This window comes from Dermacentor andersoni, chromosome 10 (assembly GCF_023375885.2).
Source record: "Dermacentor andersoni chromosome 10, qqDerAnde1_hic_scaffold, whole genome shotgun sequence".
In the NCBI taxonomy this organism is placed as follows: Eukaryota; Metazoa; Arthropoda; class Arachnida; order Ixodida; family Ixodidae; genus Dermacentor; species Dermacentor andersoni.
This window is the reverse complement of record NC_092823.1, coordinates 1,297,127-1,324,751: the sequence shown is the minus strand read 5'-3', so window position 1 is coordinate 1,324,751 and position 27,625 is coordinate 1,297,127. Positions and strand designations below refer to the sequence as shown.

Genomic DNA, 27,625 nt, shown 5'->3' with positions numbered 1-27,625 from the left:
CCACTGCTATCGGCCATCGAATAATAAAGTGCAATACAATATATCAAAGTAGATTACATACAGCTGCGAGCTCGTTCCTTCCAAGTTTCCCTTACACTCGAAGATGTTTCAATAATCGGCGAAGCCATTTTACTGCAAATTACCATAAGAACAGGGTGTCTACCAACCGGGAAAACTGGGAATTCTCAGGCATTTTGAGTAGTCTGGAAAAAGTCACGGAAAACTCAGCGAATTAGAGCCTCTATCAGGGCAAATTAGCGGCAATCTTATTGAAAGGTCGAAAGTCGCGGTAATGCTGGCTCGAGTAACAGACAGGAATCGTAATGAATCGTCTTTGACGCTCTGTCGTCGGCCGGATGAGTTGCCAGTGTACAGTCAACGACCGGCCCTCCGGATTCCTGATAACTTGGACGGCTTCGAGGCACCGCCACGTAACCCATAGAGTCAACGTATCAGAACGTGTGACATTTCCGATGCAAGAATTCTTCGCCGTCCGACTTTCCGGACGTTTTGCCGTGACCGCAGGTCCGAAACGGCAATAATCAAAGGCACCACCGCTGCCATTTGCTTACTTCGCCACCTCGAACCGCCACTCTCGCACGCAGATCCGCTGGAAGCCGTTGCCGCCACTGCGGCAACGCTAGGCCTAGCTACTTCTATGTTCGCTATGAAGCTTCTTGCCGTTGGATGACGAGTTTTTTATTGAAAGAATTAGCTGCTGTCAGCAGTGGCACGGACTCCGCCTTATTGGTCCTCGCGATTGGCTTAGAAACTTGGAAAACATGGTGCGTAGCATAATGCCGGTTCCTGATAGTCAGCTTCGCCTCTGTACACAAATGTTACTTGGTGAAGCATACGCTAAAGTATTGCAGTGAAGCATAACAAGCGTGGGAAGGGGCCATTGCCACGGTACACAGTATGTATTCCTTAATTATACATGCGTGCACCCGGTATTTCCTGTTATAGTACGAGCACCGATATGCCTAATATGTGTACGGACAGGCCTTCAGAGCGTTTTCGAACGTGCCTGTGGCGGTTTGAGCCCCTAATGGCAATAAATGACATGCATGTATTTTTTTTCTAGCTGGCCGATTTTTCGGACGTTTTCGCGGCCCCTGGGAGTTCGAAAAATCGGCCGTAGACTGTGTAACTGACCAAGATACTCCAAATGGTTTTTGCGGTGAACGATAGGCGGAAGGAAAACAAGAACTGAAATGACCTACGCATTGAGGAATAAACAGGAAAGGAAGCTTGCTGCGGCCGTTTTGAACGAGGCAGCGCCCAAAAAATTAAGTTTTGGCTAATGCCGAGCTGCAAGTGTCTCTCATCCAAACCAAAATAAACTCGTTAAAGCAGTGAAACACAACACTCAAGAGTCGTGCGCGGGCTGAGGGTATGTCATGACAGTTGAGATTGACTTACGAGCTGTTGAGAGAGAATCTCAATTGTTACAGAGTTCGGGCCTAATACCACTGAGCTTGCTATCAGTTGATAGAAATAGCTCATATTCGAAAATATTTGCTTCTATATCCATCTCCTTTTTATTCGTATTTGAGAATGTCCGACTCCATTTGCAATTTTGTTTGAAGACATTTTATTTGCGGTGCATTTTACTAACCCCCCTTTCTATTCTCTTTTTGAATAACATGAACACTACTCCTTAGTATTCAAATTCGATTAAGTCGTTTTATTAAATTTTTTCCTATAGCTTATTAGAGAGTGACAGCATCGGGCGATATGGTTTCAGCCCGTCTTGACATAAAACATACTTCTGCATCACTCAGGGAAATTTGCAATGGCACTCAGGGAAAACCTGGAAAACTCAGGGAATTTGGAAATGTCAACTTGGTAGACACCCTGAAGAAAAACACCAGAACCGATACACGGATTGCCAGCAAAACACAGTGCAGTAATAGCTAGGCAAATGCGCGTGTGTTGTTTATAAGGGCCCTCTAATTCTTACGGGGCTTTAGCGGTACACGGAGGCGAAAAGGCATAAACACAGCAATGCGCGTCATGACTCAAGTTTACGTGGCGACGTCGCACGGTTCACGAGAACAGTCCACCGCATTCACACACGCGCACACACTACGGTCGATGTTGGTGTGCCGCCAGATTAGATCGCTCTGGCAGCCCGAACACGATCGAGGAGACTCGCTGACACGATACTTAAAGTATCTTTCACTAATATTCGTAGCATTTTCCCCAAGCGCACTGAACTATGCTCTCACTTAGAAAGCAATGGTACTGACATCTTATTATTAACAGAAACGTGATTTAACTCAGATGTTGTTGATCAATAAGTTTTATTTGACACTGAGGATTACATCATCCACCGGAATGTTCGGACCAATAGAAGGGGTGGTGGCGTCCTATTCGCCATAAAAAAAACAGATCGAACATTTTCATGTTAATGTTTCCTCCCCACTGGAAATCTTGGGGGTTCGTATTCCTTCACAGGCGCACAAGTGCCTACTTGGGGTATGTTACAAAGCACCAGATCATACGAGCTCGTTCATTTCAGACTTTTTTCCTTCACAGGCGCACAAGTGCCTACTTGGGGTATGTTACAAAGCACCAGATCATACGAGCTCGTTCATTTCAGACTTGACCGATAATCTTAGTGCAATTAAGCAGAAATTCCAAATAGCTCATATCTTCCTTTTGGGTGACTTCAACTATGCTGACATCGACTGGAAAAACCTAACATCTCGTTCTACCGACTCTAATAAATTCATAGAGTTTAGTCTAGATTTTTCATTTGTCCAGATAATAAATCAACCTACCCGCGGTGATAACATCTTGGATTTGATCCTTACGACTGCTCCCGAGTTTATCAGCCCAGTGTCTTTTCGTGAAGGATGTAGTGACCATCTGCTTCTCGAATTTACAATTACTACATCTTTTTATCAGCGTACCACATGTCCCAAACAAAGCTTAGATTATAAAAAAGGAGACTACGATGCCATCAACCTCGGTTTAGAAAACTTTTGCCGCACATATATTCCTACTTATTCTGGCAGACCGGTCAACGAAAACTGGGCTTTATTTAAAGAAACATTAACTGACCTTGTTCACTCTTACATACCGCGAATTTCCGTCCGGGTTAATGTATCAAAGCCTTGGTTTCACAGGTCCTTGCGCACGCTAAAGAACAAAAAGAAACGTTTATTTAGGAAAGCTAAACAATTAAGAACCCCACAATCACGGCTTAACCACAAAGCAGCTGATCAAAAATACTGTCAAGCTGTACGCAAAGCTAAACACACGTTCTATTCATGTGATCTTCAATCTCTTATCAAGAATAATCCGTCAAAATTCTGGAAGACCATATCACCGAAAAACAAGGATGCTAATATATTACTTCAAGACGACTTCGGGGCACCCATAAGCAAACAAGAGTGCCCATTTGTTTTTAGCACTTTCTTTAGATCTGTCTTTACTCATGAAGACCATTCCAGTATCCCACAGCTAACCAATGTCCTCTATCAGTACATGGAACCTATAAACGTAACTGCTACTGGTATTGCATCTTTAATTATTAACCTGAAGTTATGAAGTTGCTGTGGCATTGACGGCATAAATTCTAAAATACTTAAGAACACCGTAAATCATTCCAGCGTTATCCTCTTTAACATATTCGAGAAATCATTGTCTACCGGGGAAATACCTGATGATTGGAAAATCGCTAAAGTTATTCCCATTTTTAATGCTGGTGATAGAAATCATGTCAGTAACTATCGCCCGATATCTCTAACCTGTATCGCATGCAAACTTCTTGAGCACATCGTCGCATCAGGCATCGCGCATTACCTTGAACGCAATAACTTCTTTTTCCCAAACCAGCATGGATTTAGGAAGGGATATTCGTGTGACACGCAGTTAATAGAATTCACCAGTGAACGTTTTTCTAACATGGATGAAGGTTTCCAGACTGACTGCGTTTTTCTGGACTACTCCAAGGCATTTGATCGTGTTCCACACTCCCGCTTAATAGCTAAACTATCGTCGTTGTACTTGCATTCTTCAATGATCTCATGGTTGCGTAATTTCCTGTCATTTCGTAAGCAGTACACCGTCGTCGACGGATATGAATCCGATTTAACTGATGTCTCCTGCGGTGTTCCCCAGGGCAGCGTCTTGGGTCCATTACTGTTTTTAATCTACATCAATGACCTGCCGTCCAACCTTACTTCGACCATTAGACTTTTCGCAGACGACTGCATAATGTATCGGAAAATTAGCTCACCCTCTGAACACCTTGAACTTCAGAACGACTTACATCAAATCACTTACTGGTGCACATCGTGGCAAATGACGCTGAATCCTGACAAATGCAGAACTGCGACTTTTACCCGCAAAAAGACGCCTTCAGCCTTCCCATACTCACTAAATTCTAACCCTTGTGCGCATGCGACTTCATACAAGTACCTTGGCGTATATCTCACTGTCAGTATTTGCTGGAAGACTCACATTACTACAATGACCGCCAAAGCATCGCGTACTCTTGACTATCTGAAGCGCAATCTTCGAGATGCCCCTTTAACCACTCGAAAACTAGCCTATCAGACTTTTGTTCGCCCTCAACTTGATTTCGCCTCGCCCATATGGTCACTGCATCAGGCCTATCTAATTTAATCACTTGAACGAATTCAGAACCACGCGGTACGTTTTATAACCAGGATACCAGGATATATGACCGACAGACTAGCGTTACTAACCTGAAGTTCTCGCTATCACTCCCAACACTAGAGCTGCGAAGGAAGGTAGCTTTCCTCTGTCTCTTCCACAAAATAATTCATAGTCAGCATCCTACTACCCTTGCCCTTACCGAACCACATCGTACATCCCGTCGTCTTTGTAATCGCCACAGCTTTAGGCGCATATTTGGCCGAACCACGGCTTTTAATTCATCAGCGCTTCGACGTGCCATAAGCAACTGGAATGATCTTTCTGATCGCATCGTTGCATTTCATGACTCTGCAGCCTTCAAAGACCAAGTACTGCTCTGATTTTCCTAACTGTTTTATTCACTGCCTTGTACTTCGTTAGTCACCCTTTTAGCCGCCATTTCAATGTTCCTTCATAGGTTGCATATACTGTGCAATATTTTTCTGGCCTTATATTTGTAACTTTATACTGCTCACTAGTTCTTTGTGTCCTGTGAAACTGTTGCCCATTGTATAATGATGCATGAGCTGCTTTTTTGTATCCTTCATTTTGTGTACATGCCCCCCCTCACACAATACTCCTATTTGGAGCCTGTGAGTATTTTGAATAAATAAATAAATAAATAAATAAATATCACCGCTTCAGAATGTCACGACAGTTGCACTGCCTCGTAGCATTGAACCGCAAGACACTACAGTCGTGCTGTTATCGCTACACGACAGACTCACTCAGCGTCAAGAAGACTGTTGGCGCACTCGTTTCCACACACACACACATACACAAGATGTTTAGTTACCGTGAGGGTTGCACGTTTCAGCGACGATATGTGGAAAGTTTTTCGGTCCAAGCGACTGTCAGTCTTCTTTTTTACACGAATTCTTCGTTCAAAGTAACCGCTATGTGTACGCAGCACACTTTCAAGCAAAATAATTAACAGAGCAAACGGCATTAAGCGCAAGCAATCACCAAGGCTCGCGCGGTGATTGAGCGCAAACGAACGAAATGTAAACATGCGCAATCGAGGCGATCAAGCCCTCATTCCGCTCCCTTGAGCGTTTTTCTTTCAGCGCTCATTTGAAATTAAGGGACTAGATTTATCATTTCGGGCCCTTCTTTCGTTTTTCACCACAGTCAGGCACCAGTAGGTTTTATTTCCGCGCGTGTGCAGATATTTTTTCACCTCGCGAATGCCGCGGCGCCGCAGTTTAGCGTGGGCGCCGTCTGCTACAGGATCTGCCTAGATGGCGCGCGCGGCAGTTGTCGCTACCTTGAATATTATAGAGGGACCTTACCACAGCGACCTCAGCAGCGCCGTTTTAGGTGGGGGAGTCCTTTTCGCTGCATCCTCGGCGGCATCCAGCGCGGGGGGCGGCTTTGGCTCCACAATAAAGGATATACAGCAAGCGGCGTTCCGCGCTCCGTACTATACATCATCCCTTCTTCGCTTACGTAATAACAAAAGCGATTGTACGGCGTTCTATATGATCTGATACCACGAAGAGATGGGCGGCCTTTTACAGCGCAACATTAAGTGGAAGCAAGCACATGGAATTGCTAAACATATTTTCTTTGGCGATACACTTCCTTCTCTTTCGCAGTCCAACGCTCGTAAGCGTTGGAGCATTGTTAGCGGACCGAAAAATAAAAACATTAAACTTTGTAAAGATATTCGTTCAGCGATTGCAAGTGGCAGGTGCTGTGAAGTCCTGCAGAACGTCATTATAAACACATTTTCTACTGGCAACTCTAACGATTTACCTATTCTAGCTGATGCTCGCCTTCCTTGAGTGGAACTTATCATCATTGATCAATTACTGTTTGTTGTCTTCTAAGTGTCTCTGTAGTCTCGAGTTTATCATTTTCTCGTACATCTTTCTGATACAGGACGTGAGCGAGAAGGGTTTGAGGTTTTCTTCCCCGGTTTGGGGATCATGATTATTCGTGCGTGCTTCCACATCGCCGGCACCGTACATTGTTCCCAGTGTTGCTTGAGAAAGGCCGTGAGCGCGGAGACGAACTTGTCGGTGAGGTTTTCGATCATGCAGTTCGTGATGCGGTTCGTGCCCGCCGCTGTGTTACGGTTGGTGGCTGCGATGACCGCTATGATTTAATTTTCTGGGATAGGTTCGTCCATCACTGGTTTGGGCTGTCCTGTGTAGGGTGTTCTCCATGGATGTGTGGGAGCACGGTCCCCATAGCACTTGGTTTTGATGGCGTCGATGGGGTCTTGTTGGCTACCTGGGTAGGTGCGCAGTAACCGCTCCAAGGCCATGTGTCCTTCTCCTTTGGTTTTGGTGGGGTTCTGGATGGCCTTGAGTATGTGCTATGTGGTCGTATTCAAGGTGCCACCGAAGGAGTCGCAGAATATATAGCAGTTCGCAGAGGCGAGTTGCACAGCATGTCCTTATGCAACCGCTGGTTTGTGATTAAAATGTAACGCCCTCTTCTGCCTTCCTACCTGCGCATAGCTTTTTTTCGTTATGAGCCAAACGTCACGCCCTCTCCCGCATGACCCTAATGGCCCACAACTCCTTGCTTGTAAACGGAACATAACACCCTCTCCAGCATGTTCTACAGCGCACCGACACTCGTCTCTTTTAAACCAAACCAAATGTGCTCTCCAGCGTGCGCCTGAACGACCCGCAACTGCTGGTTTTCGATCCAAAGCTAAAGCCCTCTTCTGCCGGCCTACCTACCTGCGCATTGCATTTCTTCATTGTGAGCCAAACGTCACGCCCTCTTCCGCATGGTCTTAATGGCCCACAATTCCTCCCTTGTAAACGGAACATAAGACGTTTTCCAGCATGTTGTCCAGCGCACCGACACTCGTCTCTTTTAAATAAAGCCAAATGTGCTCTCCAGCGTGCGCCTGAACGACCCGCTACGGCTGGTTTGCGATCCAAAGCTGAAGCCCTCTTCTGCCTGCCTACCTGCACATTGCGTTTCTTCGCTTGTGAGCCAAACGTCACGCCCTCTTTCGCATGGCCCTAATGGCCCAGAACTCCTCGCTCGTAAAGGAAACATAACCTCTGTAGCTGCATTTTCTCCAGCGCACCGACTCTCTTCGCTTTTAAATCCAGCCTAATGGGCTCTCAAACGTGCGCCTGAGCTACCCGCAACCGCTGGTTTGCGATCCAAAGCTAAAGCCCTCTTCTGCCTGCCTACCTGCACATTGCGTTTCTTCGCTTGTGAGCCAAACGTCACGCCCTCTTTCGCATGGCCCTAATGGCCCAGAACTCCTCGCTCGTAAAGGAAACATAACCTCTGTAGCTGCATTTTCTCCAGCGCACCGACTCTCTTCGCTTTTAAATCCAGCCTAATGGGCTCTCAAACGTGCGCCTGAGCGACCCGCAACCGCTGGTTTGCGATCCAAAGCTAAAGCCCTCTTCTGCCTGCCTACCTGCGCATTGCGTTTCTTCGCTTGTGATCCAAACGTCACGCCCTCTTCCGCATGTTCCTAATGTCCCACAACTCCTCGCTTTTAAACGAAACATAGCATCGTCTCCAGCATGTTTTCCAGCGCACCGATACCATTCGCTTTTAAACCGAACCTAATGTGCTCTCCAGCGTGCGCCTGAGCGGCCTGCAACCGGTCGTTTGAGATCCAAACCTAACGCCCTCTTTTTCGTGTCCGCTGCTGGAGCGGTGATGCGAGCAAATAACTAACGCCACTCCGATGTAGCCACGAACCCAAAAAGCCCCGTGTTTATTAGACAGCCGCTTTTTATCCCTTTCACTCAATGACGTCACAGCCTGCTCACACGAGTCCTTGGTCAGATCAGAGATTACCGATAACCTTACATCTTCCCTTTTTTTTGCAACACGTAGAAAATAAATGAACCACAACACAACCAAACAGTATGAAATATACAAATAGGATCAGTATGCATCGCGATTTGCAACAGCACCGAGTTGCAGTATGCAGCTCTGAAGTATAGCCATATCACTGTGGCGGCCTTATCTCTCGACCGTAGCGTGTCATATAACCACTGTCCTCATATGAGACAGCAGCTGGCGTTGAATGAAGCGCAGAAGGCTGTGCCGAGGCCTTGTTTTCGTCGGATTTGCCTGCAGCGTCCGGAGTCGCAGGAAAGTCATAGCACGGGTCATGCGCGCCGGTTCGCTCGCTGTACCGGACCAACGCGCGTCTATTTCTCTGTAGGTCAACCCAGTCGTCTGTCCGCCTCGATAAATCCGAGGCCGCATGGCTGGACTGAACACGTTTGCTGGAAATTTTCTGTCTTTTATGCATACCCGGTTTCCTGGGGCGAGCAGCGGTAGCTGCGTTACTGCATGGCGACGGTCGTAGTCGAGTTTTTGCTTATTCCGAACTGTCCTGTTTTTGTATGGAAGGCTCCTGAGACCGCTCGTCATTCACGGTACTAGCTTTTTCGGGTGCACAGGAAGCGTAGAGCGCAACCGTCGGCCCATCAATAGCTGGGCTGGGCTTGTACCCAACGTACTTGGGGAATCCCTATAGGCTAGGAGGGCCAGGTAAGGGTCAAACGATTTTTCCAACATCCGTTTTACCGTCTGTACTGTACGTTCGGCATCTCCTTTTGACTGCGCGTTCCTGGGGCTCGACGTGACGTGATGGAAAACATAACTTTTCGCAAACAATGCGAATTCTGCAGAAGCGAATTGAGGACCGTTGTCTGTTATGACAAGTTCTAGAATCCCGTGCCTAGCAAATATACTGTTCATTTGCACAATACCCGCCGCCGAGTTCGGGGAAGATAAAAGGGCAAGTTCTGGACAGCGAGAAAAATAGTCTGCGACCACAAGGTATGATCTACCGTGCAAATGGAAAAGGTCAGCTCCTGCCTTCAGCCAAGGCAAGCTGGGGCACTCTGACGGCATCATGGGCTCGGCTTTTTGAACGCGCAGTCTCGCGCACTCTCGACAACTGTTTACCAGAGCTCGGCGCTGAGACCGGGCCACCACACAGATTCGCGGACCCTTGCGCGACATCTCACATTGCCTTGGTGACCAACGTGCAATGAGCAAAGTACTTCCCTTCTTAAATTCTGAGGCACCACGAGACGAGACCCATGCAGAAGCACACCGTCACACATTGTAAGTTTTGCTCTCTCCGACCAGTAAGGGCTTAGCCAACTGCTCACTTTAGCGCGACGTGGCCAGCCTTGCTTACAATACAACCGAAGTTGTTGGCAGGTTGAGTCTTTTTTTTCTTGCGCAAAACTTTATTTTGTTTCAATGGGCGGAAAATTTCACTTCGCTGCTACAGCCTTGTGCATGGCTCGATACTTCACTGCAATCTAGCTCCCCTATCTCTGCATCCGCTTCCGTGCAAGATGCCCTAGAAAGGGCGTTGGCGGTGCGAATCTGCTTTCCTGGGACATAGGAGACTGAAAAGCGATATCGCATGAGCCTCAATCGGAATCTTTGTATGCTAGGGGAAGAACATCAAGGGGTGACTGACCGAGTATTTTATTTGCGCGTACCGTTGTTCAGTTGGTGTCACTTCAGTTGGTGCCGCTGATGGCACTTGCATGAGCACACAGCCGAGACCGAATGACGACGCGTCGGCGGACACAATAGTGCACAGCTTAGGGACGAATTTCGCGACGTGTTGCTCCGAGGTGATCAATTCTTTCAGAGACTCGGATGATTTTTGCTGAGGCAGGCACCAGTGCCACTCACGGCCTTCCAAGTGAAGACTACGGAGCGGTGCTGACATGTGTGCTAGGTTGTGCATAAACGTTGCCAGATAGTTTATCATACCCAAAAAACCTGTGGACTTCATGACTGTTTTAGGCTTGTAGCGCAGCTGAGGACGAGCTAAAAAGGAAGGAGGTAGTGGTAATCAAAGGGAACGGCTCGTCCGGAGCTGCGCTACAAGCCTAAAAAGTCATGACATACCAACTCGCCCAAACTGCCACGCTTTTTACCTGTGGACTTCAACACTTGATGGCACAGCCATTTTGTTTATGGCTCGAACTTTCTTGGGATCCGGCGTGATTCTCGACGCATCGACCACGTAGCCTAAATAGGCTACTCTGCTCACACAAAAAGAAAATTTTGCCTGATTGAGTGTTACCCCAGCTGCAACCAACCTTGTGAGCACTTAGTGCAGCCGTTCTTCATGTTCACGCTTTGTAGCTACGTAAACTAGAACGTTGTCCATCAAGTTCACTACTCCTGCAAGGCCATCTATGATTTCCTCCATTCGGTTTTGAAAGTATTCCGGTGCCGAGGTGATACCGAACGGCAGTCGCTGGAAGCAGTACCTACGAAACGGGGTGATAAATGTTGTTATCTCTTGACTTTCTTTCGCCAATTTAACCTGGTGAAATCCTCAATTGGCATTTAATTTCGAAAAGTATGTGGCCCCCGCCAATTGCCTAAGTGCGTCGTCTACGGTTGGCAAGACAAACCGTTCACGTTGGACGCTCTTGTTCAGCTGGGTTAGATGCGCACAGATTCGAACTTACCCACGTGGTTTGACTACTGTCTCCATTTCTGCATACCATGCAGTCGGGCCATCTACCTTACGAATGACTTTGCTTTTGACCATTTTGGCCAACTCTAGTTTGATGGCGTTCTTTAACGGGATGGGTTCCTGCCGCGGCGCGAACATTGCAAAGGGGACCGCGCCCTCTTTCATGCGGATGGTGTATTCGCCTGACATGCCCAGTCCAAAGAGCTGCGGATACATGTGCTCGTACTGTTTATCGTCAACCACATCAAGAAATTTGACTACTCCAAGTGCTTCAATGGCTGGGAGCCCTAACGGGACACACTGCAGTGACTCTACAATGTACAGTGTTTGTCGCGTTGTTGCCTTTCCAAACAATATCTGCTGAAAAACAACCATTCACTTCGAGGCGCTGATTTGCAGCGCTTCTGAACACGGCTTGTGACCTGTCTATACGCGGCGGTAGGCCGGGGAAATCGGGTGCAACAGCAGCGACTTCTGGTCCTGGATCAATTTTTGCACTTACGCGCACACCATTGAAAGACGTAGTAGTTCTGCGGAAACCGCCGAGGTGGAGAGAAGTAATGAATAAAGGGAAAATCAGACATACACCCGCTTGTAGCAATTGCTACGAACGGGTGGGTGTCAAACACGTCAAACACTTGCCTTTGTTTCGTGTTGTCGACAAATTTGACTTCGCCCTGCCATCTGCTAGCCGCCTGGTTCTCCGCTCAAAAGAATTTATCGGCCCCTGGCCGAGGTGCTTCTCAGGCTTCAGCCAGCAGCAATGACTACCGTTTTGTGATACCTCGTCTTTCTACCGGTAAGCTGGTTGTGGACTCCGTTTTCCTGCATGCTGTCTTAAGTGGTCGACCGTACAGAGTCCAAGACTTCAGAGACGCCCTTCGGAACGTTATTGACCTGAAGGAAATAAGTTCCATCGGTCAATTTCAGATGTCGCACGTGTGGATGGTGACGTGCAAATCATCAATTACAAAATCAAAGCTAGTCACGTGCGGAGAATTATCCGTAAAAGGTAGACGCCTCTTCGTTATCGACCCCGAGCCCACGGAAGTAAAAATGAAGCTTTTATGGCTTCCTGAGCGTTTGGAAGACGATTACATTCGAGATGCGCTCCAGGCTTACGGGAAAGTGAAGTCCATATCAGCAGAAAGCTGAAGAGTATCGGAAATAGACACTTCGAAGACTGGGCAGTACCGACACCACGGTCAAACTATGGGAAACAGTGTCTGAGGTATACATTACCCACACTCCTAAACTATTACAATTCGGTTGGTTTCAATCTCTTCTCTTCGTCTCTCAATAAGCTCCGGCTGATGTATGTGATTGATTTGTAATACTTCTATGACCATTATATGTGCATTTTTTCTTGATCATCTTCGTGACTTCTTGAGTAATGTATATGACGTGCAATATTATGTATGTACGGTATACATGTGTATATTTGAATGAAAGAATGTGATGCTGCCTCTGCCCAAATGAGGGATGGGGGACTTGTCAAGCTGTTCAATGGACAGCTTTTTGTCCTCCACCCCCCCATCTGTATCTTACAAGATGGAAATAAACTTTCATTTCATTTCATTTCAAATGGAGCAAATGCGTACCCTAAATCGTGACGTGGTGTTGACTCTTGCCGATGGAGTCGGCGTGGGCGACGTTCCTCATCTGCTACACGTTTGTGGCCTTTTGTTGATTCGAGGCCGGCCCCCGCTTCGTCTCCGCTGTAACAAGGTTGGGCACATTCGTCGAAACTGCAGAACTCCACGTTGTGAAGCCACACAGATGAAGAATGTATTATGACATACGCCGACAAGTTACGACACAGGACAAGGTCTCCGTAAGAAAGCTTGCAGGAACACATAATGGATGTTGCTGAGGTTCTCGACCGCAACGGGAGACCTTCCCTCTTCTGCGGATACTAGCTGTGCCAGTAAGGCTCCTCTACATGTTAAAGACAATGACGTCGCAGAGCTGCCCGTGGAAAAGGAAAGTAGGGAAGAGAAAGAAGCGTCCGCTACCACGTAGCCAGTTGCCGCCCAGCCAGCGAATGAGACAGCCGCTGATGACTCCTCTGCTACACCGAAGCACCTCAACACGTGCGCTAGGCTGGCAGAGAACAGACGAAGTAGCGCGGATACGTCAATTCCGAAGCGCCGTGCGACTAACAGATCAGAATCAAGCACGGACAGCGAGACGGCCAGTACCACAAGAAAAGCACGTCGCCGCAAAACATCGACACATTCAGGAAAGTGAAGACGATAACGGTCCAGGAGGCCTGGTGAGGGTTTGGAGGGAGCCTCACCGTTACCCTCTAGGACCGGCCGCATAGAGAATTAAGTCTAAATAGTGGGTAGTCACCATGGCCCTGTCCCAGCAACTTCTCTTCGCAACTTTGAACGTGCGAGGCCTTAGGTCTTGGCAGAAACAGGCGCAGCTTCGACGGCTTTTGTCTGGGAAGCGCCTCGACTTCGTCGCAGTGCAGGAGACGAAGACTGAGAGTGACGACGAGACAGAAAGGGCTTTGCGACCTTTTCTGTCTGAATATAATGTCTGCGTTTCACACGCTCTTGGTTTGTCCGCGGGCTGTTTCTTGTTTCTGAAAAAGAGCCTACTTTGTTTGAGCACTTAGTTACCACGTAGAGAATGAAGGTCGATATATATATTGTGATTTTGTGTTGCAGGGTGTGCCATGGCGATTAGTCAACGTCTATGCATTTAATGACGCTGCAAAACGAATTGTCTTATTTGATACTTGCGTAGTCTAATGGACTGTGATCGTTGCATTGTGTTGATGGGAGATTTCAATTGTGTATGTGATCCGTGCGATCAAAGCGGCATTAACACTCAGCGGGACAGGAGTGGTGAAGTTTTATCAAACCTAATAGAAAATTCAGGGCTCATTGATATAGGAGTGTCGGGACAGGGAGCTCGCTCTTATACACGAATTCAAGGTCGCACTTATGCCCGCCTTGATCGGATTTATGTTTCTTCATCACTCCTCTCCCGGGAACTGTCCTGCATTACTATCCCGGTTTCGTTCTCTGATCATTGCATGGTTATCGCAAAGACTGGTGAGAAATGTGTAACCAATTTCCACAGTGGGCACTCTGGAAGCTTAACTCTTAGCTCCTAAATGATCAGGAATTTATTAATCGCGTGCGCATGACCCTAAAAAATTCTCTTTCTACTGACTTGCCGTTATTTGCAGCTTGGGAACTCTTTAAACAAGATGTGCGTACAGTGGCTATAGAAATTGGATCGCTGAAAGCATTCTATAGAAATAATGAAGAAACAATACTTCTTAAGAGCCTACACAACCTTTATCAGATGGAATGCGAAATGCCAGGCACTTATATTGTTGACATAGAAAATCTTGAGTGTGAGTTGCAAAAGTATGATGCACTGCGTTACAGAGGTGCGCGAGTTCGATCTCGAAATAGGCGTGCTCTGCAGTCTCAGCAACCAACACGTCAAGCTTTACTTGACGAGCGACGTCACGCTGTTTCCAAAGTATTTCCGGAAGTATACTCCGAAGGTAGTCTTCTAACAAATACGAATGACATAATTTCTAAGTTCGAAACGTACTACAGTGTGTTGTTTAGTGCTCGGCCCGATGATCACGATGCAAAAGTTTTAGAGAGTTTTCTGTCTCTTGTAAAACCTTTACAAGATGATGACTGTGCATTCATTAGTGATACCCTTACGATACAAGAAATTGAGCTAGCTATTGATCAGCTGCCTCTGTCGAAAACACCTGGCCCTGATGGACTTTCCTGTGAATTTTACAACGCTTTCAAATCAATGATCCGTCCCATATTATTGGACATTTTTATTACAAGTTTAGAGGTAGACGCCCTTCCGCAATCGTTTTGCAAAACCCACATAATTTTAATTCCAAAAAGTTCAGATAAGGAGAAACTGCGTTCTGTTGAAAGCTACCGACCAATCACTTTGTCAAACGTGGATTATAAAATTTTTGCAAAAGTTTTATCGATAGATTGCGATTTGCGATGTCAATTCTCATTGGTTCCCGTCAGACGTGTGGAATTAGGGGTCGATCCATTCAAACCAACATACATATCGCCCGTACACTCCATCAATACTGTTACGGTTCCACTGAACAGGTTGCACTGCTCCAGGTAGACCTTGCTAAAGCTTTTGATCGTGTCAGTCACTCCTATTAATTTACACTTCTGGAGCATGCCAATGTTGGCTCAGTTGTGCTTAAAGGCGTTAAGCTTTGCTATACGTGTTGTACTACTCGTTCAGTTATTAATGGCCAACTCTCTAAACCAGTTTTCATTTGCTCTTCGGTAAAACAAGGATGCCCTATGTCCCCATTACTATTCGCCCTTTATCTGGAACCGCTATGCTTAAGCGTAATTCAGTCGAGTTACATCCGTGGCTTCAATATACTGGGTAATGAAGTAAAAGTCTTAGGTTATGCAGATGATTTAGCGTTCTTCTGCACGGATAAGTCCAGTGTTGAAAAGGTAGTATCAACAATAGAGGAATTTGGCAACGTATCAGGAGCACGAATGAACTCCGCAAAAAGCTTAGGCTTATGGTTTGGCTCATGGTGCTATACACCAGAACAGTTTGCAGGCGTTAATTGGACCGGTGTCCCGCCAAAGTATCTCGGCGTGCAGCTAGACGCATATAAATTAAGCGCACACTATTGGAAAGAACAAGTTTCGGCCCTGCACAGTTACGCCCAGACATTCGTTCCCCACCGACTTTCCATTTTTGGGAAAGCTGAGGCCTGCAATAAGTTCTTGGCAACAAAAGTTTACTATGTATTGCAAGTTATACATTGTGCCAGGCTCTACATCCAACGCTTTCACCGAATCTTTGCAACCTTCGTATGGTCTTCAACTTTTGAGCCCATGAGGCGAGACAATATTTTCAGGCCCGTTAGTGAAGGTGGGCTGGGTTTAGTACATCTTTATGTGCGGGAAATAGTGTCTCGTTTCTTCTTTTTTCGCGATATATCGCATCCTCTAATTCGGTCATTCATGCAAGGCACACTTGTTAATGCGTTACCTGATTTAATCGTTTCTTCGAATTTTTCTTCGCGTTTATGCTTATGGGGGTTCATGCAAGAAGTTTACTTGGCTGTTCGTTTCCTGACAGTTCGGTTATCCACTGAATACTTGTACTGTGTCGCGTAAAACGTTATACAAAGATCTATTGTCCATGCTTTTTCCGCCTCCATTTTACCGATCGCTATACATTCAATGGCCAGGTCACGATGTTCTAAAGCGAGTTCGTAAAATGTATATATCCCCTTGCTGCAAAACATTCTTTTATAAACTTCATAGTGAAACCATACCGGTTAAAACATGGCTACAGAAAAAGGGTATCTTTGTCTCTTCTGTTAACTGTCGTCTTTGTGAGGTGCCAGAGACGATTGAACATTGTTTTATTAGCTGCACCGACGCCATACTATTTTGGGATGTCCTCCAACGGACTTAAAGAAGACTTTGACATCAACGCTCATACTGTGCGATACCTGCTGCCGACCGCTGATAATAGTGCACCTTTCGATATGTTTTTTTCTCATCGGAATGCACAGTTTGTGGAAAACGCGAATGATGGGCCGAAACGCCCAAACGGTTGTACCTACAAGGGTGAATTTCATCCAAATGACACTACACCTAAAGCAGGTTTATGATGGACTTGATACCCAGCCGTACTGGTACCCCATTTTGGCGAGGTGCCTATCCTTACCACCCTTCTAAAATGAAACCACATTTCTACCCACAGTATGAACGATGCCTTTTCTCTGTGTGACTATCATTGTGCTCTCCATTCTCTGACTATGCACAACTGGTGAATACCGGGTTGTTGCTACTGTAATAAATACTACCATGAAAGAAAGAAGAAAAAAAGCCTGGTTAGCTCAGATAGTAGAGCGGCTGGTCCGGAAAGGCGGTGGTTCCGGGTTCGAGTCCCGCAACAGTAAGAATTTTCCTTCAACTATAAGGCTTTTTCTTTTCTTTTGAGGAACCCGTATGGGTTCCCTTTGTAGCGATTGCTACAAACGGGTGAATGTCTGATTTTCCCTTTATTCACAATTGAAAGACACTTCCGCGTATCTGGCATTTGAGCTGTTGAGTGTCCCAACAAAGAAGTTTTGTCCGTCGCCTTCAAGCATGGAGACGCCCGCCTGGTTGTTTTCTGTTCTCTTGTGACATACCACGGCGAAATGTCCCTTGATTCCACAGTGGTCACACTGGGCTGAACGTGCAGGGCACCGGGCTCCATGGTGACTCGACTGTTCGCAGAACTGGCACCCTTGTGGTCGCCGCTGTCCCGGCGACCACCCCTGGAGCGACTGCCGTTGCTGTGCTGTGGCGCCAGCCTCCCAACTGCTGGACGGCTTCCTGGTTGCTCGTTGTACCACGTCAAGTTCGCCTGTATTCGCCTTGTTGCTGACGGCCCGGAGTTCCAGTTGCTGTCCAGTTGTTGTTCCAGAGCGCTCGCTAGCGTAATGGTGGCATCCATCTGGAGCGCTTCCGGCAGCTGTGCGTCCTCGAGGCCGACCACAAATCTGTCGCGGATCATTCGATCTCGGAATTCTGCAAATTCACAGTGGTCGGCAAGTTCGTGCAGGGCTGTCACAAAGTTGTCCGCACTTTCCCCTGGTTCTTGCTTCCAGCGATGGAAATTTGCTTTCATAGACTATATTCTTCGTGGCCACAAAATGGGCGTCAAATATTTCTTCGCTTTCTCGTAGCGTCGAGACTCCTCTTCGGCAAGGCCGAATGTTCGAAAAATTTTTATGGCCTGCCTGCTCATGCTGTACAAAAGCGTTCGCACCTGGGCCTCCTCCGTTGGGTCGTTCAGCCCCGACGCGTAGCGGTAGTCATCGAATGACATAATCCATTCTGGCCATTCGGAAGTCCGGTCGAACTTCAAGGGTGGCAGTGGCGGGATGGCTGCCGGTGGCGGGGCTGCCACTGGCGGAGCCGTCATCGCGCAGATCGAACACCGGGTGAGCGCCGAAGAGGCTACTAGGATGGGGGGGGGGGGGGTCGATCCCACTTCTGACACCATGTCGCGTCCGCTGCCGGAGCGGTGATGCGAGCAAAACACTGCCGCCACTCCGACGGAGCCACGAACACGAAAAGGACCGTGTTATTAGACAGCCACTTTTTATCCCTTTTCTTTAATGAAGTCACACCCTGCGCACACGAGTGCTTGGTCAGATCAGAGATAGCCGATAACACTACACTCTTCGGCCCGCCTACCTAAAGATTGCCTTTTTTTGCTTGTGAGGTAAACTTGTTGTCCTTTTGGATAAAAATATTCGTTCCTTTAAGCTTCCTCGCATTTTGAATGACCGTTTGTTTTTCAGTGTAATCTTGAAAATAGGAAATTCTAGGCGGTGGCCTCCATGGCGGCCAAGACCCTAGGTACGGTCTATATACACGTGCATTTAACTTCGGGTTTCCCTCAAAAACGTCATTAACAACACTTGTTCCTTAAAGATGCGTCGCTTTCCTTGCTCTCTTCAAAATTTCATAAACAATAACCTTTGACCTTCGACTGCGATCTTCGAGGTCGACAAGTTTTCCACTTTGCAACGTTAGCCTATCCTGAAGGGACGCAGACGATGATTGAAGTGCGGTAATTTAGGAGGGTTTTCTCTTGACTCTTCCATAATTGTTCGTGTGATCGTAGGCGCAAGTCAAGATTATGAATGAGTTGCTCACACTCACTAAACTTCGTTTTCATCTCAGCAGTATCAGCGTGGATATCGGCTGGCCCGCTCAGAACATTGTGAAGCATTTCAGCTGTAGTGGGTCCCAGCTTGGATACCACGTCACCACATAGCAAAATTGTAAGAACTACGCAACACTTATAGGCAATACTGAAACAAAAAACAGGGAACGGCAAAACCAACAAGAAAAGCCTCTACCCACCTTTTGTCATTTGCGTGCGCATGGCCTTTGCTACGACGCGGACGATCAGAGAAGGGTGGTTATCTCGAAATGTATATGCAACGAAAGCAGTAAAATTTTGGGGGGTAAGAGATATATGAAAATGAGAACGCCGAATTTCAAAAAAAAACAACAGGAAAAGCTTACCTCTATTTATAACCTCATATGCAAAAAAAAAATTGGAGGACGCTTAAGCTTCGTCTTCAAGAGTGGAACGCGACAGCGTTCCCGTCGACCCGCCAAGGGGTGTAAGACAATGGGCTACGGTGCAGCGACTACGTGCCCCGCATCGGACGCGGTGAGCGTCGAGCAACGCAGCGTTCGGCGCGACAACGAAATGTGCGCCTGAGCAAGCGACGCACGCCTGAGCCTTAGAAACAGCTCGTCTCTAAGGCAACACCGCGTTCACTAGAGGCGCTTTTGTACCGCTTTGAAGCATCGAGCCGCTCTAATCTGTTCAGATCAGTTCGCAGCGGTGGTCTTGGACTGTCACACCTATTTGTACGCCAGATTGTATCGCGGTTTATGTTCTTGCGGAACCACAGTGATCCATTTTTGCGCACCATGACACAAGTGCGATTAGGTAATCTGTTACCTGACTTCCTCGTTTCGTGTTCAAATGTTAAATCCCCTCCAGTGAAAGGTTTCCTTCAGGAAGTAGTGTTATCTTTCCGTATGCTTAGTGTTCGATTCTCTCTAGAATATTTAAGTTCCGTCAAAAGAAAGAAATTGTACCATGATATGATAGACTCATTAATGCCAGTTCCAATGTATAGGTTAGCATACTATGGAGGTTCAGGCGATGATGTTCTCAAAAGGGTCAAAAGAATGCCTGTGAAACCATCGGTAAAATCATTCTTCTTCAAACTCCACACAAATACCTTGCCAGTAAAGACTTGGCTGGCCGACAAGGTAATATATGTGCCGTGGACCACCGATTGTATAATGTGTAAAAAACCAGAGACTGTCGATCACGTCTTCATTGATTGTTGGGATCCCTTTTTTCATTGGGACATCTTACAACGAACATTAAAGAAAGCATTACCAATAACCCCACGTGGTATCAGATACTTAGACACAGGCAATAACGATATTCCATATGACCTTATTATGCTGCTGAGCCTCCATAGTATATGGCCCACAAGAATGTCGGTATATCATGCTGATGTGAATGCCCATTCTATGCGAGAAAACTTTATTGTAAGTGTCGTCTACATGCGTGAAGTGTACAAAGCCCAGAAAGAACCGCCCGATTGGTTGCCGCTGTTCGATGAGTTGGCTAAATTCAAGCGATTTTAATTTCAGAGAGTCAGCATAAGCTAAGCTGATTCTCTTTTTAACAATGTATTCGCATGGCATTTCTGTAACGAGGAAATAAAAAAAAAAAACTCGTGGCTCAGCGGTAACGTCTCCGTCTTACACTCCGGAGACCCTGGTTCGAATCCCACCCAGCCCATCTTGCAAGTTGTTTTTTATTCATGAAGTGCCTGCTGGCATTTATCGCTCACGGCCAACGCCGCCGACGCCGACGACACCGGCTTTTCTGCGACACGAGCTCCTTAACGCTGTCGCGTTAAAAAATCAGATTGCCGCGTTGAGCCGCTAGACTTAGATCCTGCTTCTAAGTAGGTACTATATGCTGCTGTGATATATGCAACTTGTAAGACCCTTTACTACTCTGCGCAGGCATGGCGCCCAAATCACAGACCCCACTCTAATTCAAGAAGCGGAGAGCCTACTTCGCGGAACATGGGATCCAGCTTCTGAGAATGTCCTTGAGCCGTGCTCAGAGACGCACTGGCGTCAGCGTTTGGCGGCTTGCCTGACACCTGTCGTGGTGGAACCGGCACCAGATCTTCCATCGCAGCCAGCTAACGAGTTATCCGGAGATCTTGTATTGGAATCAACGACTAATGAAGGTACGGAACATCATGACGTCGGCACGTCCGGCTGCAGAAATAATTGAAACATTAAGCATGCTTTACTATAGGGCAGATACCTTGTTTGTCGTTACGCCAAATAATTTATGTAACAGTTATTGTAATGGTGCTATTGTTTGATGGTGCGAAAATAGTTACGTGCACAAATCGCCGACACAAATCTCAAAAGAACGCACGAGAACAACCTTTATCAGAGACTACGGCATGGTCCTGATTCTTATGGTGCCTTCGGTTGGTCGTCGCGGAGCGCTCTAGAGCACTCAAGCGAGCGGCGTTGTCTTCGGCTGGTTGAAAGAGGGTGCGCGCCTTGTGTTCTGCTGGTTCTTTTCGATCGTTCTCTTCCATCTTGGAGCGCTCTGAGGCGCTCCGAGCCCTGGCGTCGGAGCAGTCATCGAGACTGAGAGCGTTTCCAGTCACGTGATCACAAGACAGCGTCGCGGCGTCGCCGCCTGATGTTTCTGCGTCGTCTGGTCCCTGCGTTACTTCGTCTGAGCTGAAAAAAAATCCGTTTAAGCGCTGCGTTAATGCCCTCAGCTTTGCTGGCTTAGGTAGAACGAAGCAGCGACAGCTCCAAGGGCGACGACGACTTCAACGGTACTTGTGAGCAGAAATGTGCCCAGCTCTTCAACATGCCTAACAGAACACCGAAGGTCACAGGTTACGGGAAGAACGTTGTTCGGATGCACTTTGAGAAAGACGTAGCTCGTTACAGAGAACTACCGCGTTATAAGTCTATTGAATGTGTTTTTTTTTTCATTTTTCGGAGCAATTTCAGACTCCTAAATATATCGCGCTATGCTTTAATTGAGCGTTCCTCCCAATCCACTATCTACGCCTCGAACCAACCGGACGGTGGCTCACCAACCGAAACGGCCGAGGAGCACATGCTTTTCTTCCTTTGGTAAGGAAACCGTAATGCCCCAGGCTTTACTCCGTTTCAAGCGTGGCCTTTGATGAGCATTAAAACGCGGATTGGAAAAGCCTGTGTGCAATGACTTAACTGCATGATGTGTCACTACTGCATAGCCGCGCGTTGAGCATGCTGTTAAAAGAAATTTTGAGCGCCTGGCAATGAATGGCGCAAATATCGAAACGTGGAGAACGCTTTAAGGGCAATACGTTTTGCATATTCCGGTCTAATGATACACGCCTTGTTTCTGACGAGCACTGTTAACATTCACGAAATGAAACAGGCGTGCTCTACCGGATAATATCCCCCCGTGCATGGCACCCCTGCACAGAATTCTCGCTACCTTCAATGCGTATTTTAACAAATGTATGGCCATGTTTATATGTAAACTATTCCCAAGTTTGAAAGTGCTTATGCGATCTGACGTGAATAGCTGACGAAGGCCCTGCGATGAAGACGCATTGCGATACATGTTACAGCATTTCGTCATGCAGTAGTGCAGTTCGCTGCTCATGACCTGCTTAGTGCTTTTATGTTACCAGGTATGCGTCCAATAAGGCTGACATGAGGGAGGTGTCCCTTCTTTTTGGCACAGTTCAATCAACGCAGCTAGTTATTATAGACAGAGTTCTGGACTTCATGTGCAGCATAGCACCCGAGGTGGTCTACTTTTCAAGTAACAAGAAGCTGTTGCAGAATAATTTGAAAAGGTAAAGTTCAAAGCAAAGCTAAGAAGTCATTGAACCAGTTGTCATTGTATTGGCCTCGAGCTCCGCCACTGGAAAAGCTGGCGCCACCGTCGGCGTGACGTGCTATTTGGGATCACGTGGACATAGCGTCCGCGTCGGCTGCTTCGGGAGCGCTGAAGCGAGCTGAAAACAAGTTTAAGTTCCCTTGTACGCTGCTGTCTTCATTTAGTGGCGAGATTCTCCCGCTTCGAGTGTCTCCTTTACAACGCTTGAAAGCACCACAATAAGTAGTGGCTGCCTTTGAAGGCGCGCAGCATGGTAGGCTACTGCTTGGTGCCGCAGTGCCGGACGTACTATTGGGATTGGAGCGGTCGCAGTTGTCGGGAGGACCTAGGGCGACAGGACTAGGCGAGCAGGATTTATTTGCAGTATTTACATATTAAGCAAGATACATCGGCAGTCTAGCATGACTCCCATATGGAGCCCGCAAGACTAACCTACAGCAAACAGCTTACGAGCACACAGCTGACTAGTACATTTCTAGCATGACAACAAGCACTCAGCTCCCGACGACGAGCCCACTCTAGCAGCCGGCAATCGCTGCTTATAAGCCCTTGGTCCCCCCTTGAGTACCAGTGGACGGAAACGTTCGTCCAGTCACCGTTCGACGTCACCGTAGATGACCCGCCCTTTTGGAGAAGGGCGAGGGCTGTTGGAGGAGGATGATGACTCACATACACGTGCCGCACATACACACAGGTGAAAAGGGCCGGAGCCGACGTCAGAGGGCTCCGTATAACTCTGTTTGTCCCGGGTGGCGCGGCCTAGTACCACAATCCTGAGCTGACCGCGCGCCACGTGGCTGCCGGCCATTCGCAGTTCTCCGAAGTGCGCCCCGTCCGGCCGGATTGGAACGCGTGCAGCGGGGTGAAAGCTGGCACGTTGTCACCCCGTACGGCCATTCCTAACAGTATGCAACGGAGCCGGGTGTCAGCCTTATTCACACGTAGCCGCAGGACAAGAAGCTGCGTGAAGCTTGGCTCGCGAAACATAAAACCGGCAAACAGCCATCGGCTACAACTCGGGTATGCAGCAAGCACAGACGCGAGGAAGATTTCTGCTACGGCGCCGGGTCTGTGATGTTCGGAAAACGCGCACTAAGACGCTCGCCCGAGTCCGCTGCCCGACTAATGTCATGACGGTTTCGTCTATGAACTTGTCGATGCTATAGATAGTGGCAAGTTCACTGGAGTGGAAAGGGAGCGGTAAGAAGCACAATAAATAAAAAGCATGGCATATGGTCATGTTTGTGTTATGAATTATTGCACTGGATTACAAAAAAGAAGCAGCGGGAAATCGCATGCTGAGAACACCGATAACCATACAGTGCGACGCAACTCGAGAATAATATTGAAACGCCCAAAAATTTAGAAGAAGCAAAAAAAAAGATTGAATCGTCGTGACGGCACATCACAGTCCCCGTCGAAGTCTCTACAATGAAATTACTTTTGAACAACTCTGATAGCGCTCATGCAACAATGGTTGCTTGTATACTGTCAAATGCTCATATTCTGCGGCCTAAAGCTCATGGCACGGTGAGAAAACGCGCACGCAGTGAAAGCGAAACAGTGCGCGGACAAGCATGCAGATGCGCAGTCGGTCGCTGCGAATCTGTGCGATCGCTGCATTGAGGCTTCATTCTATTACGCTCCATTCAGTTATACAAACACTATAAGAACATATTTGACATAGTTTGCTATCAGCGTTTACCTACCTTTCGTGCAAGAAGCCGGTTCGGGGCATCGCGGCGACCGCGTGCAGTGGCGTTCACTGTACGTATTCGGTAAAGAGATAGCGTCTGCGAACGATTCTGTGCTTTCAGTTTGCCCATGATTATTATTTAGACAGCAACAAACTTCTCTTGTTTCGAAAGCACTTACAGAAATGTCCGGGAGAGCTCGTGCGTGATGTTTTTAGTGAGCGCTGACAGCAAAACCTACGAGGAGCGCGCCACGTGATCCCTCATTCTACGCCAGCCGGGCGCTTCCGATAGATGGCGACTCCGTAACTCCTCGCCGCCAATACATACTGAGCACTTTGCTGACCTCTTCCCTCAGGCGTCGCATGCATTCAAAATCATTTAATGAAATAGAGAGCAATGAATGGGCAAATATTGTGCAGTGTGCTGCAAACAATGAGGAACTGCGTTATTTTGCCCACACTTTCGAATTCAATGTACCCTAGTTGGCGGAACCTCTGTTTGAGGCGCGCAAATGCATTTTCCATAAGAACGCGCGTGGAAGAGTGAGGGTGGTTGTGTACAATCTCCGCATCTCTCATGGGTCCAAAATCATGGTATGGTGTAAGAAGGTGTTCCCTTATTGGGTAGGCAGCATCTCCAAGAATCTGGTACTGGTTGGTTTTGCAGATTGTTAGTAGATTCTTATTTACTGTTCACAGCCTCAGGACGCTGGTATCGTGGATCTTGCTGGGTATTCAGCTGTGGGTACTTCATAGTAAACATACCTTTCCTCAGGTTACTGGGTTTCCTAACGTGCTTGAGCGTATTGATGGGACATGCTTTCCAATCAGATGGCCAAACAACAAACTCAGCTCAACATACACCAACATACATGAGCGCGTTTGAATCACCATGCAAAGCATATGGGACAGCAATGGGATATTTGAAGACATATGTGCCCAATCCGCTCAGATTTTTCAAATGCCAACGTTTCAGCCACAGTTCGCAGAGCTGCCGAGGTCGTCAAACCTGTGCGAAGTGCAGTGCCCATGAACATACTTCTGAAGCTTGCGAGAACACTCTGCATTGTGTAAATTGTTAAGGGGAGCACGCCGCATACTCGCGTTCGTGCCCATCCTGGAAAAAAGAAATTGTGACGATAAAAGTAAAGAAAAATATTAGTTTCAAGGAGGCACACAGGCGGGTATCCTACCTGCCCAAGAACACATTTGCCGAAGTGGCGCGTCAGGGGGCAGCGCCACAACGGTCTCCGGCGGCTGTGCGACTCAGACCCAGTGAGGCGGCATTGACGCCATCCGCCCCCCTCACCCCCCCCCCCCCCCGGCGGCTGCAGCTAGCGATGCTACACCAACCCAGCAGAAGGGGCCATCTACTTCCGGGCAGGTGACCTCCAAGACCTCGTCCAACGTGCCGAGGCCTTCACGCCAAACAGAGCGCTCGGAAGAGCGTTTGTTGAGCGCCTCGCAAGCGGCGATGGACATAACCACCAGCAAGCCGGCGCCACCAGCGCCTAAGGAGCGGCGAGGCACTCTCGATCGCTTCCAAAGAGACAAAACTCTCGTCACGGCGCCTGAAAAAGGCCCATGAGCTAATATCCTCGTCTCTTAAACACATAGCACCCAACACTATCGCATAAGGGATACACAAACACTACAATGGAATGTTACAGGACTTCTCCATAACCTCGACGACATTAGAGAACTCCTACACAAACACAATCCCAAGCTGCTGTGTGTTCAAGAGACACACTTCAAACATACCAATACAAATTTTCTTCGAAACTACACCATCTTTCGCAAAGACCGTAAGGAGGCTAATGCCTCCGGCGGTGTAGCAATAATAGCCAACGAGGCGGTAGCTTGCCGACCCGTCGCCCTTAACACGCGCTTTGAGGCAGTGTCAGTTCAGGCCATTCTTTTTAATAAAATAGTAACTGTGTCTTCCACTTATATACCGCCGAACCAGCGTCTCGAAATAACAGACTTTTATAACCTCATTGACTAGCTTCCCGAGCCTTATATACTCGTGGGAGATTTTAACTCTCGTAACACAATGTGGGAAGACTCGCGATGCGATGCGAGAGGTCGACTCATTGAAAATTTCCTTTTAAGCTCCGGTGCGTGTCTCTTTAAAAAGAAAACACAAACGTATTTTAATCCAAATCATAACTCGTACTCGTCAATAGACCTGGCGATCGGCTCCGCTTCCGTCTTTTCTGATTTAAAATGGTATGTAATTAAAAACCCACGCGGAAGTGATCACTTCCCAGTAACGCTGACCTTCGTAAACAAACATGACTTGCGTCCACACTTCCTTCGCTGGAAACTGGCCTCAGCTGACTGGGAATGTTTTAAGGAATCCACACACATATCACGGGATTTTATAGATAATTTTACTATGGATGATGCTGTTTCATACTTCACCGCTTTTATCATTGACGCTGCTGAAAAGTCCATTCCTCAAACAAGAGGCACTTCATCCAAAAGACTGGTGGAATGACGATTCATCCCTGGTGGAATGACGATTGTAGAGAGGCGCGGAAGGGACAAAATAAAGCTTGGAGGAAACTACGTAAAAGTCCTACAGCGGAAAATCTAAAAATATAAACAGGCGAAATCACCGGGAAGAAGGACGCGACGACTGGAAAAGCGGGCAAGCTGGCACAGGTTTCTTTCTTGTATAAATTCGTATACTCAAGAATGTAAAATATGGGATGGGCTGAAAAGACTTAAGGGGCAAGAAATTCATCCGTTGCTCCTAATAAACGGTGAAGCAAACCGCTTGGAAGACCAAGCTGACGCCCTTGGTGAACACTTCCAGCACGTTTACAGTTCTAACCATTACTTCAAAGCATTTTTAAAACACAAAAAGTATCAGAACGCAAGGCTATCGACCGCAAATGCAGACAGAACGAACCCTTCAACGCGCCTTTTAATATTGCCGAGTAGAGAGCCTCCCTGACTGCATGTCAGAGCTCCACTCCTGGACCGGACAGGATCATGTACGACATGATTAAACACCTTCCCAGTGATACTCAAATTACTCTGCTAGCACGTTTTAACGCTATATGGGCTGTGGGATACGTGCCTACCGCATGGAAAGAAGCCCTGGTCGTTCCGATTCTTAAACAGGGCAAAAACCCCACATTAGTAACATTTTACCGTCCAATTGCACTCACAAGTTGTATATGCAACCATTTTAAAAAAAAATGATAAACCGTCGACTTTTACACTTCCTTGAATTAAAT

General features: G+C 47.3%; 1 long non-coding RNA gene across 1 annotated transcript in view; it reads left to right on the top strand.

The window, feature by feature from the left end:
* Positions 1 to 20,995, top strand: part of LOC129382027 (uncharacterized) — a 66,849-nt gene extending 45,854 nt beyond the window's left edge. Inside the window, exon 4 of the long non-coding RNA XR_011890371.1 lies at positions 20,764 to 20,995. This is a non-coding gene — a long non-coding RNA (uncharacterized lncRNA). The remainder of the gene's footprint in view (positions 1 to 20,763) is intronic.
* The last annotated feature ends 6,630 nt before the right edge of the window (positions 20,996 to 27,625 follow it).